This window comes from Sus scrofa, chromosome 9 (genome assembly GCF_000003025.6).
Source record: "Sus scrofa isolate TJ Tabasco breed Duroc chromosome 9, Sscrofa11.1, whole genome shotgun sequence".
Classification (NCBI taxonomy): domain Eukaryota; kingdom Metazoa; phylum Chordata; class Mammalia; order Artiodactyla; family Suidae; genus Sus; species Sus scrofa.
The window spans coordinates 133,644,348-133,661,641 of NC_010451.4; the positions used below are offsets into that span (position 1 = coordinate 133,644,348).

Here is a 17,294-nt window from a genome sequence, read left to right on the forward strand (position 1 = left end):
GTCAATAAGCTATGAAGGACCCTTTAAGGAAGGAATAGGTCTTAGGTGTCATCTAAAAATCTTCCACTGACACCTCCTAAAAGGTAAAATGTGGAAAAGTCACAGTCTGTGCAATAGATGTCTAGAGCTTGGAAGAAAAGGCGGGATTAATGAGCTGATCTGGATCTCAGCAGCAAAGAGGATTACGTTATATTGTAAATCAAGGATGTAGAATCTCTAAGTCAAAATAGTTACTCTCTGAATATAAGTTTTTTAGAAATACGATAGCCAACTTCTTTTCCTTCCTTATGTATACAAAAGAGTGATAGTTCACAAACGTATGTCTAAAAGAAACAATTTTATTCAGTAAGTATTAAAAGTCAAAGCGACAGAAAGGATTGTATGGCTGAACTGCCTGTTTTTCCTTCTTTGCGGTACACAAGGTATTGGTGTGGCCTTCCCACCGATGGTGCCTCCCAAGAGATGAAATACAGTGTGTCTGCAAGCAAGAGAGCATCCCAGATGCTTCCCAGTGCTGAACTATGGAACTAAGCTGACTTACTGGGAGGACGCGACTGGCTGCTTTACTGTCTGTCGAGGCAGAGCAGAATCACGCTTCCTTGGGGAAGCTCGTTCCCAAGAAAAGGGAAGTGGAAGAACACCCCAGATTACACAAGTCCAATGTCTCTTCCAAAGCCGCGAGTCAGATGCCATCACTTGCTACCTGAGACGGGGTGGAGAGGGTCCAGAAGTGTTATCTACGTGGAGTTGTCTCCACAGGGATGGAAATACCAGAAGTGGGAAGACGAGTCTCCCGGTAGCTATCTCACAGGTTTGGTGCGAAAGTGAAATAAAGTAGGTAATTTAAACAGTGCTCGGTTGTCTTCTAGCATATGCAGTGTTACTGATGAGAAGCTTGGTGTCAGTCTGATTCTTGTTTTACCAATGCCCTAGTTTATTTGTTCTTCCATTCTTTTGGAATGTTTAATTTCTCCTTAGCCTTAGTAGTCTGAAATTTCAAAAAAGTCTGTCTAGTTGGGGTCTTCATTTTTATTTAAACTGCTTAGGATTTTGTTGACACTTAAATTTTGCAATTGATGTGTCTGTTCATTTCTGGGAAATCGCCTTCTGTTATTTTTTTGACATCTCCTCCCCTCTGTCTCTCAGCTCTAACTTTCTGGAACTCCTTTTAGTCAATACCAGATGACCAACACCAGCGCCTACGTCTCTTGTTCTTTTCCACCTGTTTTTAGTTTTTACTTTTTACTTTTTTTGAGACTGTCCATTAGTCAACTGCCAAACGTTTTCTTATTATTTCTTCTTCACAGTGTTATTATTCTTATTTTAAGGGTGTCATAGTTTCTTGACTCTCTCTGAAGACTTTTGGCCAGGCTGAGGCAAGTCAGCGACGTGAAGCAAACTGAGTTTGGTGCTGATATGGTGGACAGTTAGTTTTACAGTTGTGGTTCTGAATGTCTCCATGGTGGTGTGACGGTTTCTGGTGTTACTTCTTCTTGGGGCATAACGCGATGACCGTCTGAAAATCTACTGCTTCCCATGCTTCACCACTTGGAGGAGATCTGCGTTAGGAAGTCCCTGTACGTTCCCAGCATCCTGTGCTTCCCAGCATCAGAATGCAGATTTGCGGAGTAGCCACTAGGTGCTAGAGGCCCTACTTTCTCCCTTGCTTTGATCCAGTGCCTGGATCATAGTGTGCCTTCAATAAATGCTTGCTGAATGAATAAGTCCCATTAAGTGAATTTCACTAATGGGTTATTAAATGCCTCCTAAGTATGAGCCCAGCAGAATACAAAGTGCTATGTGTGTTGTTAAAAAGAGGGACAGGTGCACCCTCAGCTCTAACGGAAAAAGTCCCATTCAATGCCAGGGTGGCATTTAGAATTTAGCTGAGGAATGAAACCAGTGCAAGGAACAAAAGACAAGAACAATACAGGTCAGTGTTCAGATAAGTGTCAGGAGGCGGACCTTGGACTCTAAGTGCTGTCGCTGCTCGGAAGGGAGATCTTGCTGTGTATGGGAGTGCTGGGTGGCTTCAGGGAGGAAGCGACCTTTGGAGAGGCTGTTCCGTCAGGTGGCTGCCAGCAGTAAAGCCACACAGGCAGGAAAATGTGCAGACCTGACGCCACGCCCTCATTGTCATTCAGGCAGTGCTGTTGGCATCACACGTCTTCCTTCCAGCCTCTGGAGAGGGAAAGGCACGTTCCAGGGCATTAAATATGCTCTGCCACTTCCTCCTTGACTCCAGTTCTAAAACAAATGGTTATCATCTGTCCAGCAGTCTTCTGACCTGTGGCAGCAGTTGTTTGTGGGAATGTGGCCACTCTTTTTTTCTTTTTGTCCCGCTCTCTGTTCCTCTCCCAGGCTGCGTACAAGCCCTTCGATCGTCATCTCGTTGATTTGTATTCCTAGGATGCCTTGTTATCTTTTCTTCTGTGTTTTCCTTTTTTGCCTAATGGCAGGTGGCAGTCACTCGGATAGAAATCAAACCACTGCTATGTCTCCTCCTGCCTAGACTTATATGATTCCTACCAAAAGCTGTTAAAGGTTGCTGTTGACATTATCTCGTTGGCCACGTGACAATAACAACGTTCAGAACTCTGGCCAAACACCTGCTTAGGAAATACATTATGGAGGAGCTTGAAGACTGCCTTCCCTCTGTCATTCTTACCCCATGCCCCCGGGTGACATCATCTTCCTCGGCAGCCTGGCTTTAGGTTTCAGGCTTCTTAGCCGGCATTGGTTGTCTTCATGGTTGGATCCATGTCTCCTTAGCCCAGAGACTTCCCTATGTATCTTTTTGCATTTGAACAGGGATGTCTGAGGTGGCAGGACTAGAGGAGGGGCTGGGTTGGACCAGGACCCAGGTCTGGAATGTCTAGCTCAACATGAGTTCCTTTCACCATCAGTCTGTTCCAGTCTTCTGCAGCCAATGGGAGCTCTCTTCCTGATGAGACCCTATAGCATGTATTGACTGTGCCTCTCAAGGACCTTTGAGGGGGGAATCATTTACTTTTATTTTTTTCAGTGATCATACACTAAAGCTGAGTTTTTTAGCATACAATTTCATGAATTTTAACATACGACTAGATTTATATAACCATCACCATAAACAGGATACAAAAGAGTTCTGTTAACCCCCTAAAAATCCTTCATGCTATCCTCCTTTAAAATTGAGATATTGACATATAAAATTGTTTAAGGCATGCAATGCGTTGATCTGTTACACACACGTATTGCAACGTGATGAGGGCCGTGGCATTCGCTAACAGCTCCATCAGGTCGTGTAATTATTTCCTTTTTGTGGTAAGAGCATTTAAGATCTAGTCTCTTAGCAACTTTCAAGGATGTAATGTAATATTGCTGCCTATAGTCTCAATTCTATGCATCATATCCCAGAACGTATATTCACCTTCTAATTCCAGCTTTCTTCCCTCCGACCATCCGCCCCCCCCCCCAATTCCTCCACCCCCAGCCCCTGGTGCCCATCACTTTATTCTGTTTCTACAAGTTCGGCTCTTTTAGATTCTCAACTGACATTTAATGACATGATGCTCAATATTCTTGGTTAACTTTGTCCAGAGTTGATCTTTGGCTGGTTATATTCCAGGGTGGTTATACAGGTTGTTAAAATATGGTAAGACCTCTATGATGGTTCGTAACTGACTATTGCTCTGAATCCCTAAGTAAACCGCCCCTACCATCATCCCAGCTGTACTGGCCCCTACTCTGGGGCTACCTCAGACTCCTCGTGCTCTAACTTACAAGGCTCACATATGAGGTCAGTAAAGGGCATCCCTACCCCTGCTCTAACTTATTAATAAGTTATTAATAATATTACTAAGGGGCCTCCTTAACCCTACTCTAGTCCTCTGGCTGGTGTTTGTTCTTCCTGGTTGATGCCCATATCCCTCAGGTTGGTAGATATTTTGAACATCAGTTATGACCTCCGTGGGTCATCTAAACACCTGTTCACCAGCCTGTGTGGCTAATAAAATGGTACCAACATGTATACCCAGCTCAAAAGCCTCTACACACAAAGTGACTGGATTTCAACACTATCCATTTAGATTTCTCTTCCCACAGTAGTACTCTGTGAGCACGTGAACCAGGCTTCTGGTACCACTGCTCACATCACTGCCCTTGCTCTTGCCACAGCTTTGCAAACATGCAATCGCTGCCATTGTGGTCCATGCCCGTTTCCACCCACCTCCCTCCACCAGCTGGTACAGGCCAGTCGCATGGGCTGCCACTCCCAAGCCCTCCAGCCACAATCTTGTGCATCCTGGGATGCTGCCCCCTGGGCTCGTGCATCCCTTCTTCAGCCACGGAACTTTCTCCCCGTGGTACAGGTGGTCCTTCTATCTTGACTGCAGAGTTCACTTGCGCTACCACCCTACCTACTGCTGCTCCTGCTCAGGTGCTAGCTGACTGTCCATCCTGTGCCAGGTCTCCAGCTCTTGCCTCTCACTCCCTGGAAGGGAAATGACTCCTTCCCCTTTTCTAGAGGTTAACGGCAGCAGGGCTGCTTGGACCTCTGAGGTTTGAGAGATGCACATTCATATACAAACTTTAACTTGGGGGGAATATACATGTGTCCAGGAGGCTGAAATGACCCGATCAATAGGCTCGTGACGTAGCAGAACTGGTCCTATTCTTCACGCAGCCCCATGCTGGTAAATCTACCTCATCTTCCAAGTGGATTTTTTTCTTCCCTCGGAGTAGATTTCTTTCTGGGGGTGGGTCCCGTGCTCCTCCAATGTTTGGTCTCCCTCAGGCTCTTTCTCCTAATATTTCAGATGTCTACTTCTCCCCGAATCTCCAGCCCTGAGAAAGGAGGTCTTTTTCTGTGGAGAAGGTCCCCATTCCCGCATGCATTAGTCTGTGAACATGAACATGGGGAGGGGGGTGGAATTCACCCGCCTCCCACAGGCCATTCTACTTAGATGCAGCTGGCACCTCCTCATGGTCCTTTCAAACCTAACTGTAACTTTATGGAGGGCATAGAGGCTGCTTCCCCCTGTCCTCTTTCTATGCCCTAATATCATCCAACACTGGACCAGGCTCCTTGTAGACACTTGCTGTAACGTCCTTGAATGAATGATGAATGGATGCGTTTCTCTGGCAGGCATCATGGCTGCAGCTTACAGTAGGGGCTTCAGGGATCTCTTGAGGCTCTTGAAATTATAGAAAATGATTCTATATATGTGAGAATTTTTTGAAAAGGAAAGCTTATAGCTCCAGCTCTGCCCCCGCCCCCCCCCGCCCAAGATTTTCAAACAAGTCTATCCTCGTCTCCCGTTAAAGCGTCCTTAAAAGTTGATCCTGCAGCTCTTGCAGGGTCGTCTTGCTCAGAGAAGTCTTCGTGATATTTAGCATCTCAGTGTCTGATGGAGGCTGAGACTGTGGAAGCGGCTACCGAGGCAGGAATTTCTCCGGTGTCGCTCTTTCTTAGGAGGGATGGATGCTCTGCTTTCTTACATGTCAGGTACGGTACCGTCTTGCGTTGGCTTTCATGATGTGAAATCCTCTTTGTGACTGCTGTCTTTTATCAGTTTGCCATCGCAGGCTCATATCCTGGCTCATCTGTGTCCCTGTGATCAGTGTCCCCATGCTTCTTGCAAATCGGTTGTCTGTGCTCGCTGTTTAGATCATCTACTTTTGCCATCAGCGGAAGGCTCCCCAAACACATGCCTGAGCCCTTCAGAATTATGTTCAGAGGGGGCACGGAACAAAGAAAAGGTGAGCCATGTGAACGACCTCTTGGGTTGCGAACGTACTTGAGATTATCCTTTCTCCGTCCTGGAGTCCTAACAGCAGCGGGCTACCCCGAATCCATGATGGTTTTGCCAAGCTAGGATAGTGTAGACATAACGTGTTCAATGTGGGATAGAGGTTGGGAGTCTTCAGTTGTAAAGCATTTCATCAAAGTGACGCCGTTTCATGCTTTTTACGTGGGAATTAGCTTCTCCAGCACATGACGTTTCATGACCTGGCATGACCCCAGCCTTTCCAAGCAGCAGGAACTATTTACTTTTAGAGCAACTAAAACAGTACAAGCACCCCACGCACTTCACGAGCTGAAATAATCACACCTTTCTTCTTATAACAATACCTACCACTGGTTAGACAAGTTTCGTCATCTTTGTATTCCAATGTTTGTGGGAGGGAGAGATGGGAAGAAAAAATGAAAAAAGAAGCAGGGATTGTAGGCGAAGCCCTCTGCAGGGGGCAGCCCTGAGATGGAACCTCCCTCCTTTTCTTGCAAGAGGATGATAGCGGGATCATAAATTACCAACCCCGGGGAATAGCTTGTCCCTTTAAGGCTATTAAAGGGACCAAGATGAGCTGGATTCCCAAATGAGCTTTGAGGATTACCGTGCCAGGTGGAAGGTGGCTGCCCCAGGCGGGGAAGAGAGATTGGCTCCTCGTATATCATTTTGGAGCTGTCCAGCGTTAATCCCCACACTGATTTCAGCAGGAGGAATTTGAGATCGTAATGGCCAATTGGCTATTGCTTCTTCCTGATAACAGCCAGGGCTCTCAACAGCAGACACATAATTATTCTCGGTAGAGGGAATGTGAGAGGTGGAGCCTTAGATCCAGGCTAGACGATAAAGAGGTAGAGTGGGTGGGCGCCTGGAGGGGTGAGACAGGTTTGAGGAATGCCAGGATCATTCCAGGGCCCAAATGGAGCTGCCACTGTGCGACGAAATCAAGGGAAGAAAGATCAGGCCTGCCCTTGTTCAGCAGAGGGACTGTAGCTCCGGGGCGGACGCCGCTCTTCAAAGGTGGGAGCTAATTTTCTCCCTGGATTAAGGCAAAGATTCATGAGGTCAATGGTGTGGGCCGTGCAGCCCACTCCAAGGCTGTCCTGGAAGCATCAATCAAGCCCAGGGGCCAGCAGGCCAGTCTTGACCACTGGCAAATGTCTATTTCAGGTTGACCCCATCCTCACTTGCTGGAGGCAGGAGATGTGATTCAATGTGTCAGAGAACTTCCTAAACGACAAGACAGCAATTTTTTAAAGTTAACTTAAAAAAGAAAAGAAAAGAAAGAAAGCTCATGTCCTTGGCTGATGAGCGTGGAGAAGACCTTGGGATGGTTTTCAGAGAGACGGAAGCCTTAGCACAGGCCTGCTGCTGCACGCGTGAGTTTGGGGCTTCACCAGACAACTGTGGGACCCCCGCCCCTCCCCTGCCTCCGCTGCCCCCCCTACCCCCCCGCCTGGCCGCATCCTCAGAGGTTTCCCATGTCACCGTCTCCTCCATGCAGCTGTGGGTCTGTCCTTCCTAAAACAGCATAATCATGTAATGTGTTTGCTTTAAAACCTCCAGAAGGTCTCGTTTTCCAGCAGTGATGCCGTCCTAGTTCCTTGGCATGTCTATTACCCTAGTGACAGTCCAGCTCCAACTCCGCTGTCCAGACCCACCCCCTGTCACTTGTCCCTGCAGGTTCTCTTTTGGCCACAAGAAACCACCTGTTTTCCTGTGCTCGTGCTCCTCCTTTTCTTACCTGTGCTCCTACTGGTCCCTCCAACCAGAACCCTGTCTCCTCCACCTCTTCTCTGGAAGGTGGATTCCCATGACCCACTTCCAACGTCTCCTCCCTTGAAGAGGTCTCCTCTCGAACCCGCCCTCTACCTTTCCCCATTCAGCCAGCTTTCATTGCTTCCTCTGTTATTCTCTCAAAGCATTTTTTGAAAGTCTGTTGCAGAGTTCCCACAATGGCTCAGCAGTAGCAAACCCAAATAGTACCCAAAGGACGTGGGGTTCGATCCCTGGTCTCGCTCAGTGGGTTAAGGATCCCGTGTTACCTTGAGCTGTGGTGTAGGTCACAGATGAGGCTCAGATCCATCGTTGCTGTGGTTGTGGTGTAGGCTGGCAGCTGTAGCTCTGATTTGACCTCTAGCCTGGGAATTTCCATTTGCCTTGGGTATGGCCCTAAAATGCAAATAAATAAACAAATATAAAAAGCCTGTCTCTAATTAAAAAAAAAAAAAAAAAAAAGCATGTGGAAGTTCCCGGGCCAGGGAGCAAACCTGCACTACAGCCACAGCTATGACAACACTAGATCCTGAACCTGCTGAGCCATGGCTTTTCAGTGGATTTCTGCTAGAAGGCTTACCCGTGCTGTACCAATTATGATGTATTTGTTTGTTTGCCTGCCTGTCTTCTCCACTTAGATTTTTCTCAGCCATTTTCCCCCCAGCTTCAGCCCCTAGCACAGAGAGAGAGGTACTCGGTAAATATGAATTGGAAGAGAAAAGGAATGAAAGCTTGAATGAAGGTGGAAAGCAGGGCAAGACACAAAGGCTTAGAATTTAGAGACAGAAAGACCTAGAGAAGGTCACCGGTCCCGCGCCCTTCCTCCAACCCTCCTCCAACCCTCTGCAGGCAATTTGCAGCTAAACCATCCTTTACTTCCCCGTCCCATCATGTCCTGTTGCCCTCGATTGCCTTCGTCTGACGTTGACCCTGCATGACAAGCAGATCAACTCCTAATCTGCCAGAGCTCCAGTTTTCCTGGGACATTTGAAAGCTCTTGACAGACCGGAGGAGAGGCAAACTGTCAGCCCTCACTTGTCAGCTCTCAGAGCAGCCTGTCCAAGGCTTAATTTGCACCTTGAAATCCCCCGAGGCCACGGGACTCTGATGGCTGGTTTAGGCTGCTTCAGTAGGTTCTCTTAAGGGGATAAGTAGGCTGGAAGGGTGGAGGGTAGGGAATAGTACCACTTTCTGCATCTTCCACAAGCAGGGATGCGGGAGGGATGTGATGACACGGTCATAGGCAGGGAGACAGAAAATAGGAATGAATAGACTGGTTTTAAGTTTCCCATGAACGAGGCGTCCTGAGGGGGGACATCGAGTGGGGAAACGGTGTAAAAACACAGCGACGAGTCAGTGTAAACTCCGCCATCCAAAAGGCGGCAGGACACCCACACATGGAGAAGCTGCAAGGACTAAGCTTGACTCCAGAGTTAATAAAGGAGGCAGCTAAAGCAAAGAGATCTCTCCTGTCTGCTGGGTTTCTATCGCTTAATCAAAACTGACTCCAACCACTGCAGCTGCAAAAAAAATGTTCCCAACCTTCCATTAATTTCCATACAATAACCCTCTCCTTGGGGAGCTGTTCAGGGGAGGGGGGTCATCAATCTGGCCTAATGACACACCCGAGACCTGGGGAAAATGCAACCTTGGAGCAATTTCATGGCAGGTGCAACCTTGGAAAGCATTACCATTTTTCTAAGTTAATTTGTTCCCTTGATATGTTTGAAATCCATATTTGTACTTTAAAGATCTAAAATGCAAGATGATTAAAAAACGTAAGCGGATTTGGGTCAACCTTTCAGCAGTAGCAGGTGATGCATTGACCATCTCATCCGACCTCTCGGCTGTGAGCGGGGCCACTGTGCCTTCCTTTATCCTTTGCTGTCATCCAAGACGACTGTCGACTGTCGAGTCTCTGCCTGTTTCACTATTTTTGGGTTCTTCCCTGGCCCCGCTGCCTGGAACCCTTCGGTGCTCTGGGCGGAATCAATCCAAGAACCTGCAGTCAGACAGGTGGGCTCTGCGTGTGGAGTCCAGGTCTCTCATTTTCTTTCTTTCTTTCTTTTTTTTTTTCTTTTCTTTTTTTTTTTTTTTTTTTTGTCTTTTTGCCATTCCGTGGGCAGCTCCTGCGGCATATGGCGGTTCCCAGACTAGGGGTCCATTTGGAGTTGTAGCCCCCGGCCTACGCCAGAGCCACAGCAACGCGGGATCCGAGCCACGTCTGCAACCTACACCACAGCTCACGGCAACGCTGGATCGTTAACCCACTGAGCAAGGCCAGGGATCGAACCCGAAACCTCATGGTTCTTAGTCAGATTTGTTAACCACTGTGCCACGACGAGAACTCCAGGTCTCTCGTTTTCATAGCTTCATAGGTCTCCCCTGACTTTGTAGCTGGTCAGTTTTTACTGCTTGAAACGGGCCCCAGAGGTACAGATGCCCTTCTGAGATGAGCTGGACAATTCCCTTTCCTCTTAATACGTGTCCTGGGGAGTCAAAATGAAAAGTACTCAGCCCCCTGCCATGCACTCCTATTGCCTTTCACCTGTGCCTCCCTCCCTCCCGTCCCCCCCCATTACAAATGCCCACGAGGAGTATGATGCTAAATTGCAGAGTTGTAACCTCTAGTCTGGCATCCTGCAGGAAGCAGAGGAGACAAGCCACTTCCTTGCCCGCCCGCCCACCGCCATCTGGGGAACCCCCCTCTGAGGAAGCCTTTCTAGACACTCAGGCCTTTCTCTTCCCCCTATTCCAGTTACTGCTCCCATTTTAAAAGCAGAAGTACTGCAGGAGCTAAAATTATCTCTCATTGGCCGGGAGATTCAAACAACCAGACCCTCACAAATTCTTCCGGCCTTTAGAAATCGGGTGACATTTCATTCCTTTTCATGTTAAAGTTTATGGATTAATCCCAAACCTCTCTGGGGATGGATTGGGAGATAGTGGACTCAGGGATCTAGCTCCATGGCGATGATGGTGCTTAGAAGTCACAGGTTTGTGGCGCTTAACCCTGCAGTAACTAGTGCTTTAGGATGCGTTGTCACTCGAGAGAAGTGTATCTGTATCTTTTAGGGCCAGAAGCTGGAGATAGTTCTTTGGAGTGACAGCTCCTTGCTCCAAAAGAGAGAATGAACACTTACCATGTACTTAGGATGCACTTTCTTTACTGCCCTGTGATGAAAGGTCCTTATGCCATGGAATTCTCATGCAGCAAACACAAGAATGTCCCTTGTAAATCTCCAACTCCAGGGAGGGTAGTTGACCAAGGGTTCCAATCGGTTCCATAAACTCTGAGCTCCTTCTCTGCATCCAACCAACGTCCCTGCGGTGGCTCCCAGCCAGTCACTGAGCTTGACAGCGAGAGTAAAGGAGACTGAACCCTGGGAGATACTGCACTCTTTGAAATTGTGACTTGATGACTCCCTGATGGTCCTGCTGAATCTTCCTGAGACTGCGTGCTGGTCTAGGATACTTCGCTCCTCTCTGCTCCTTTGGGAGGCTTGGACTTGTTATGTGGTCTGATGCCTCTGGCAGGCTCCCTGGCTCCCTTCCTGTTTTCTCTCTAACAAAATTCCTTCATCCTATGTAATCTCACCTTGGTGCCTGCTTCTCAGAGGACGGCCGCTAACATATAGTCACAGGCACCAGGAACGATCTCTCTGGGAGATGAGAATGCAACTGGTTAAAGCTCTCTTGGCCTGCACAAACTCAGGTAGGCGATTACTCATTTTGCATTGAAAGGTAAGACCTGAAGTATCAAATGCAGCCCAGAGAACCTGCGGAACGCGCAGCTTTTTCCCCCTTGGTTTTGGAGCCTTCTGTCTGTGTGCAGAATTCACTTTACTCCAGAAATGTGTTGCCTTTCAACTCCTCACCATGGAATCTGTGTACAGCCCTCTAGGTAACAGGAGTTGACATTTACCGCTAAACCTCCTCTTGAATCGCTCTGCGGGAGGCCATCCGTGGCTCAGGTGTGATTCCATACAGAGGCTTAAAATGGCAATATTATCTGTATGTGTAATGATGATTCACTTTCTCTTGTTGAAATACGACTGTGCCAGTGCTGGAAAGGCACTGCACTCTTCTTTGGTGAGGTTGGGTAGAGAACAAATTCATATACACACTGTAGGGCATGAGAACATTGTCATGGTCCAGCTTCTGGGACCCATTTTATTTGTCAGAAACACTTCCCTAGATCAAGAGTCAAAATAACCTGGCCGGATTCCAGGAATTGTAGTGGATTTTCCATCTGGTACACTTGAGTGTGCACAAGTTTTAATGCTATAATTTAGCCTTTCGCATATCACATGTAACCCAGTTTTGGTTCAGATCCCATGGAAGAAACTCTGGTATTACACTGGTAGCTCCTCTGTACTTTTTTCTCTTTTTTTTTTTGTCTTTTTGCTATTTCTTGGGCCACTCCTGCGGCACATGGAGGTTCCCAGGCTAAGGGTCGAATCGGAGCTGTAGCCACCGGCCTACACCACAGCCACAGCAACGTGGGATCCTTAACCCACAGAGCAAGGCCAAGGATCGAACCTGAAACCTCATGGTTCCTAGTTGGTTTTGTTAACCGCTGAGCCACGAAGGGAACTCCATCCTCCGTACATTTTTAAAAATATTCTGCCGTTGATTAGCACTTGCATGAAAAAAGAGACACATAGGTAGAGCTGTGGGTTCCAATCTCTGGAAAAAAATATATTCAGATTTTGTTGGGATAGATAGTATCTCATGTTGCAGCAGAAGCCAATATTTGAACAGAATATTCAATCAGAAAAGTTTTATCCGTTTGCGACTTCTGCCGTTCTTTGGGGTCAGAATACGTCTGACAGTTTCTTCTTTGTAAGATGAAAGAATTTAAAAACAGCTTTCTTCTCGTTTTCTTCTTATTATAGAAGCATCACATGTTTGGTTTCAGGGTCCCTAAAATATTAGCAGAAAACAACTTTGTTAGCTCATGCTGAATGAAAGCCTAGTGGCTGTCGTTCTCTACATTTATTTATCTAGAGGGCAGGTTTGAGGTATCATGCATTCATTTTTTTCTTTCTTTCCAGAAATATTTGCTTAAATTTGATTCAACAAATATTTATTGAGCATCTGTCATATGCCAAGTGCCAGGGATACTGGAATGAAAAAAAGATGAGCAAAATTTCTACCCTCCTTGAGATGATTCCTGGTGGGGAACCCAATGAACAAACCCATAGATACGTAATCAGGTAAAATCGGAAGTATTTCTGACTGATTAATCGGGGTGGGGGATGCTAGAAAAAGAGAGACGTCAAAGGTGAGTGTAGGAAGTTTAGCTCAAGAGACCAGGAAGATCTACAGGAAAGTAGAACAACCGAGGGAGAGGCCGGCGTGGCAGGGGCAGATGGGCAAGTGGATCAGAACTCCGTTTGGAGCATTTGAAGTGGGAGATGCTTATGAGACATCCTGGTAGAGACTTCACGGAGGAGGCTGGATGCATCCACCTGGAGTTTAGCGTATGGATTGAGACTGATAATACGTATTTCGGCTGGAACTTAAGCCCTTGGGACTAGAGGAGGCTCTCAGAGGTGTGACGGTGAAGACAATAAGCATCCAAAAAACTAAATCCTGGGGCTCCCCAGCATTCGAGAGTCAGGCAGAGGACACGGATGCCTCAGAAGCAGCCTTCGCCATGTGCCAGGCACTAAGCTAAGTGCTGGAGACACAGAGAAGAAAAGACATTAGCTCTGAGTTCTTTGAGAACAGGAAAGGTGCTTTATTCCTAGCACCCAATACAGTACCAGCCACATAGGATTTAACTTAGCAACAACCACAAAGGCATGGAGGAATCCTGCAGAGCTCAGTGATGGACCAAGAATACTGCCTAACCTATTTCTGTTATTTGAATATTATTCAAATAATATCGAGATATTATTTGAAAAAAAATAAAGGTCATAGTCCAGTGGCACAGGCAGACAGGTAAAGAAGCCTTTGTAGCATAGCGTGGTTGTTTCTCAGAGGGAATTTTGTACAAAATGTTTTGGGAGCGTAAGAGAGAGGCTCAGCTCCTTCTGAACAGGCCTATCACCAAAGGAGGCAATGGTTCCCTGGAGAGAAGGATGGACGCATTCTCACCAGGCAGACCAGGCCGATGAGGGCGTTTGCCAAATTATCATGGCCCAACAATTTTGGTGTCCAATTTGGGGTCACTGCTTTCTGGGTGGCATGAAATCCTCTACGGCAAACTTCCCAGATTTCCCGAATTTGACCTCAGGCTCATCTCCTTTTCCGCTCTAGTTATGTTCCTCTCTTTAAAACTCACTTAGGAGTTCCCATCGTGGCACAATGGTTAACGAATCCGACCAGGAACCATGAGGTTGCGGGTTCGGTCCCTGCCCTTGCTCAGTGGGTTAACGATCCGGCGTTGCCTTGAGCTGTGGTGTAGGTTGCAGACGCGGCTCGGATCCCGCGTTGCTGTGGCTCTGGCGTAGGCCGGTGGCTACAGCTCCGATTCAACCCCTAGCCTGGGAACCTCCATATGCCGAGGGAGCGGCCCAAAGAAATAGCAAAAAGACAAAACAAAAACAAAAACAAAAAACCTCGCTTAAACAAGTATTTATTTAGTGCCCTCCTGTGGCACTAAATTCCCATTTGCCTTCAAGAAGCTTTCACACAATGGAATGAGAAATCGATGCTAACCATCAACAATAAGCCAAGCCAAGAACATTCCAAACAGAAGAAAGAAGATGTGTCCCTGTCATGCACTCGAATGAAGAATTGGTTCTGACCAGGGATGAAGGAAGGATGGCTGCAGAGAGAAAGCGACGCTGAGCTGGTAACCGGGGTTTTATAAGATGGGGGAGGGGAGTGCATTTCAGGCTGAGGGACTAGCTCGGGCAGGCATAAAGGTAACACAGGGTTTGCTGTGGCAGGAACTGTGAGGTGTGGTCAGTGTTTGGAGGGAGACTGGCTCAAATGTTGTTTGCAGTCAAGTCATAGAGGGTTTGGGATTCCGTGCCTACCATGCCGGGGAGTTTTGACTTTACTCTGCAGACAACAAGGATACTCATTCACACAGGAGCGAGAACGTTTCAACAGACCCTCAAATATCAAAGCAATAGCAGGACATCTGGGGTAAGGTTGGGGAGAATTCTTATACATAAAAAGAACAACGATGGAGTTCATTTTTTTTATTTGTTTGTTTGTTTTTGTTTGTTAGGGCCCTACTCTTGGCATATGGAGGTTCCCAGGCTAGGGGTCTAATTGGAGCTGTAGCCACCGGCCTACACCAGAGCCACAGCAACATGGGATTCGAGCCACGGCTGCAACCTACAACACAGCTCATGGCAACACTGGATCCTTAACCCACCGAGCGAGGCCAGGGATCAAACCCAAGTCCTCATGGAGGCTGGTTGGGTTTATTACCACTGAGCCATGAGAGGAACTCCCCCAACAGCATTTTTATAAATCATAATCATAATTTTTAATGTTCCAATAAGTCTTACTTTTAGTCCATTAATTTGGGGATGTTAGGCTGTGTTTAGTCCTGTGACCCCAAAGCCCTCTCACAGATATTTCTATATCCAAGACAGAAGAGTAAACCCTTAGCCCGGCCTTTGGACTTTGGAGTAAATATGGTGGATTGATGACACATTTTATCTTTTCTCCTTACGGAAACTTCCTGAAATAATCACACAGAATCAAAAGAACAAAGTGATTGAGGAAAGTGACAGGAATAGACAGAATTTAAGTTCTAGTTTTGTTCACTTTTATTTCCCTAGAATCTGGCACACAGTAGGCAAACAAATTTTGAATTCATGAAAAGGTGAAAAAAAAGAATTCAACTCTTTTGCAAGATGAAGAGCTGATAAGTGGACAAGACACAGCGAGGACTTGGCTATAGGCTTTGAACCTGCAGAGGGAAAGAGTGACACCAGCGATACATGCTCTTGCTTTATGCTCTCGGGCTGGAGCCTGTAATCCTGTTGGAGTCGTTAATCTGGTTGCAGTTCGCTCTTATCCAATTCTGTATGCTTCTTAGATCCGGAAACAGGCGTGCTCAGGCCTTGTGGGTCCATCTGCTCTGCCCGGTTAGGTGTCGTCCCGCCACCCGAGAAGAATCCATTGGATCCGGTAAAGGCTTCGCGTTCCTTCTCAGCCACAAAGACAGCGCCGCATTTCAAACTGCCCAGAGCCCCGGAGTCTACCCCGTGGGCTCTGCTGACCAGCCTCAGGGGGCCACGCTCTGCGTCAGCTTCTGCGTCACTCAGGACACCATTGCCCCTTGAGTCCTCATTACTGTCCTCCAAAATGTTAAAAATATGATTCTCCTATGAGGGTTAACATAGTAAAATCCAGAGTTTCCATGTGCCTCGGGGGGTTAAGGATCCGACGTCACGGCAGTGGCTCAGGTTGGTGCTGAGGCACAGGTTCAATCCTTGCTGTGAGGACTTGCAGACAAAAAAAAAAAAAGAAAAAAAATGTAAAATCCATACATAATGCATTCGATTATCTATTTATGGAAGACAGACAGGGGAAAGCTCTTCTGTAAATGGGGAGCTGCATGATGTGGGAATAATAACAGGAGGGGGGCATTGATGGGCTGGCCTGGAGTGTAATTGACTCAGGACAGGAAAGCCTGATGAAAAGGATCATTCCTTTCCAAAGAGACGCTACCAGAGCAGAGTGCTAAAGAGCAGGATGCCAGGAATCAGAGCTGGATTCAAATCCCTGCCAGTCGTGGGTGACTTTTGTGCAACCACTTAATCTTTATGGGAATCAGTTTTTACATCCATTAAAAGAAGGTAATTGATGTGTCTCCAGGGTTGTGTTCTGATTAATGAGGTGTTACCTGTAAAGTGTTTAGCACCGCGCTGTGGTACATTTAACAGGTGGGCTTGCGTGAAGCTGAAAAGAGGAGGACACCAAAGGACAACATCTGTCATTGTTCCTCTGGCACATTCAGAGGTCACAGATGCTGAGGGGAAGGAAATGAGTGCTCAGGTCCCTGGAGACCCGAACCCACGGGGACAGGTAGAGCTCCTCGGGAGTTCCCTGGCCTCTCGAAGCTGTCTCCTTCATGGCTCTTCACTTCCACTCTATACGCATCAAAACAGCACGCTTAGTTTTCAGATTTTCTGGTGCCCGGGAGGGGGAGCTCCAAATACCGGATTCCAGTATTCTGGTTATTTAACAGAGAGTATTTCCATTCTAAATGTATGAATTGCAATTTTTTTTTTTTGGTCTTTTTTAGGGCTGCACCTGCAGCATATGGTAGTTCCCCAACTAGAGGTTAAATCAGAGCTGTAGCTGCCAGCCTATACTACAGCCAGGGCAACACTGGATCCAAGCTGCATCTGTGACCTACACTGCAGCTTGTAGCAAAGCTGGATCCTTAACCCACTGAGCAAAGCCAGGGATCGAACCTGCATCCTCATGGGCACTATATCCCTAACCTGCTGAGCCACAATGGGAACTCCTGAACTGCAATTTTGATGTATGTATTAGTCTTGTGGGAGTTTAGTTCCCATGAGTTGCCCTATAATCTGGATCCTGTCTAGAGGTGAACTCAACAAGTGAGACCTCCTGAGGAGTTCCCTGGTGGCACAGTGGGTTAAGGACCTGGTGGTGTCACTACCGTGGCTCAGGTCACTGCTATGGCTCGGGTTCAATCTCTGGACACTTCCACATCCTGAGGGTGTAGCCAAAAAACCCAAGACCGAAACCAGAAACACCAGTGAGACCTCCTGTGTGGAGTCACAGTGTTTCCATTGCATCCTC

The 17,294-nt window shown here is 47.2% G+C and overlaps 1 long non-coding RNA gene across 3 annotated transcripts; it reads left to right on the forward strand.

The window, feature by feature from the left end:
* Nucleotides 333-16,791, forward strand: LOC106505057. 3 transcript variants are annotated; one of them, XR_002336081.1, is made up of 5 exons: nt 333-834; nt 5,553-5,739; nt 6,939-7,147; nt 12,602-12,763; nt 14,177-16,791. It is a non-coding gene; the product is annotated as an uncharacterized LOC106505057 (long non-coding RNA). The 3 variants fall into 3 exon arrangements; XR_002336080.1 differs by lacking the exon at nt 5,553-5,739; XR_002336082.1 differs by lacking the exon at nt 5,553-5,739 and having other exon boundaries at nt 14,180-16,791.